This window comes from Buceros rhinoceros, unplaced genomic scaffold (genome assembly GCF_000710305.1).
Source record: "Buceros rhinoceros silvestris isolate BGI_N320 unplaced genomic scaffold, ASM71030v1 scaffold9489, whole genome shotgun sequence".
NCBI lineage: Eukaryota > Metazoa > Chordata > Aves > Bucerotiformes > Bucerotidae > Buceros > Buceros rhinoceros.
In genome coordinates this window covers 45,736-48,650 of record NW_010430939.1, presented here as the reverse complement: position 1 = coordinate 48,650, position 2,915 = coordinate 45,736, and positions in this window count along the sequence as shown.

Below are 2,915 nucleotides of genomic sequence, written 5' to 3'. Positions count from 1 at the left end.
CCGCTTGGCCCCCGGCGTGAGCGGGTCTCCTCCTGGCGATAGGTGAGTGCCCTCGCTGCGTTCCCAGCCCCGCCGCACAGCCATGCTGGCAGACGCTGCCCCTGATGACTCTGCTGCCAGCTCCTGCTGCCCGAGCTCTGAGTTGGTCTCAACAGCTGAGACCTGTTTTTGGCACGGGGGCTTCACCTTTCGTTGCTGCAGAAAATGGTAGTGGACAGAGCAGCAGAGGCCTGCGGTGCTCGGAACTGATGCCCTGCGGTGCCACGGGCTCCTCCCTCCCTTGCAGAGCTGCCAGAGAGCTGGGACATCACCTCGCACAGCTCACACTGGGAGGGTCATCGGTTCCACCGAGCCCTTTCAGGGCGCAGTTCCCTTCTGTGGAAGCAATGCGCTCACTGGATAGTGAAAGTCAACCTTTCCGGAGTGGACAAGCCATTCCGGTTTGGAGTTTGGTTGTTCTCACGTTGCCAGTTGTAAAGGTGACTTTGACAAATCTTGTGGAGCAGGACATGTATATCCAGGATGGCTGTATCTTCTATTTCCTTAATTGTTCCTGCTAATTTGTGATTATCAGCACTGCAGACTGAGTCTACGTGTGGACTTGTGGACCGCGTTCTCTGACAGTATGTGGTCTGGTGCGGTGGTATTTAACTGCTGAAAAGACACCCACAGCCCACACCCAGTTCTTGGACGGTTATTGAGCAGAGACGGTTCTGTTCAATTGTGTTAATTCTTTAACGCATTTGGGTGTCTTTAATCCATCCCACCAGCATGTTTTTCGCACTGTGTGAGCCTGCCTGCGTGTGATCCGGGGCAGAGCTCCACCAACAGCTTTTTTGCTGCATTTTTGCTGCATTTTTGCAGCATTCTGCCAGCAGCTGGGTCATCGCACTGTCCCCGAGCAGAAGCGTGGTGGCCGCGAGTGAGCGCGGGAGGCAGTGCTGGACGGGAGTGACAGCCTTCCCGCGGGCCCTGGAGCAGCCGGGGTGAGGCTGCTTGCGAAGGAGGCGCTGGGAGGCTACTGCAGGTGTGGAATATTGTCCTCGTGAGCTGGATTCCCGGCTCACATCGCCAGGCTGGGCTAAGGCCTCAGAGGTGTTACGGATGTGGTGTATTTCCATGGGGTCTGTCAGGAGGTGGAGACATCCACTGGTGGGATGTACAATAATAATCACAATAACAATAATAATAGAAAGAAAGAAGAAGGGTAAGTTATTCTTCTTAAAATACAATCATTATTACAGTAATTATTATAATAATGATAATAGCAACCACAAAGCCAATAAAAACCCCTCACTGCTGCTTTAAGACAAAGTTACATGGCTGGGTCACGGAGGTTTAGAGCCCGCTGGAAGTGTTTTGCAAATATACTCAAGGATGAGAAATGCGTTTTTCTCACAGGAAGGAATCACACAGTCGTTTCACCAGAGAGGGAAAGCGGTGGGACCCCCGACAGCTCCCTGATAGACCCAAAAGTGAACGCAGTTGAAAATGAAGCATGGACAAGTTCTCACGGTAAGAACAGGGGCTTTATCACAAAATATTATTTACACTCGTGAAAGCCTCCTCATTGTCAGCATTTACTGCTTTTGCTCTCTTCACTGCATCTGGTAATAATATTTCAGGAGATTGGGTGAGCTCATGCTCCTTTTTTTGGTAATAATAGCTACATGGTTTTAGCTATCTCCCCAGTAAATTATAATTTAATTTTCAGCTATTTAAAGGTCACTCTGAATAATATATATGCTGCTTAATAATCAGTGAAGATAATGGCACCTTTCAGCCGCGCGGGCTGACAGCAGAGCCGCCTCCGTGCGCGTTCATGTGTTGTGCGATCGGTGAAGCAAGAGGGAAGCTCCCCTCGTACGCCCGAGCCAGATCTTCAGTCTCTCTTTCTTCCTCTTTTTAATGGGAGGAACAAAAACCTTTTCGCAATCAGCAGTAATCTCTCCAAAGGTCTTTTAATTTAAAAAGTCATAAGTGTTAATTAGCTATTATTAAGTGCCCCCTGTATAAATTAACGTGATTGATGAAAAAATTAAGGGTAATGAAAAATGTAGCAATGCATGTATTTTTAAGAGACTATATTAAAGATGAAAGTCCCCAAAGAGAGGAACGAAGGCCTGCTGCACCCCTGCCCTGCCTTTGTTAGTTTTAATAATAAAAAATACCCGGCTCCGTGTCTCAGGAACGCACGCGAACGCGTTGGGTGTACCAGTTGTCACGTCTTTCTCGCCTCATCGCGCTTTGAACACCTCTTTGGGACAAAGGCTGAGTCCAGTGTGGTGTAATTTGCCCCATTTCTTTCCTGTTTGTGGACCAAAAGGAGGTTATTTGAAAATGGAAACTGGGGTCCAGATGGCCTGGATTATCCTTCAGGTATCAGAGCATTGGCGGCTCTGGGACTTCCACAGCCAGAGGTGATTCTGTCTGTGGAATTCCCACTGGATTTCTCCTCCTCGAGTCTGTCCGGCTCCCGCCTGGCTGGAAACCTCCCACGTCCCTGCCACCCCGTGGCAAGGCAGCCCGTGAGAAACGCACCTCACCCGGCTGGGTGTCATCTCTCTTGCAGATGACCGTGGCTGCAGTCTGAATTTTCATCCCGCACAAGCCGTATCGGTTCCAGTATTCTGAGCTCCAGAGTGCTTCATTCCGCAGCCTCAGCTCCCAGCAGCGCTTTGTTTTCTGTGAGATGTAGCTTAGCCTTGCACGTGCACTCGACGCTTTGTTGGCATCGACGTTGTTTTGGCTGGGTTCCAGGACAGAGCAAATCCTCGTTAGTCTGCTTTTGAACGTAGAGCGGTGTTCTGTGAGGAGCTAGCAGATCTACCGCCTTTGTCCAGAGTCCACCACATCAGCAGAAAGATCCACCGTGACTCCGGTGGACTATATTTGGTACCTCGTGAGACACACAC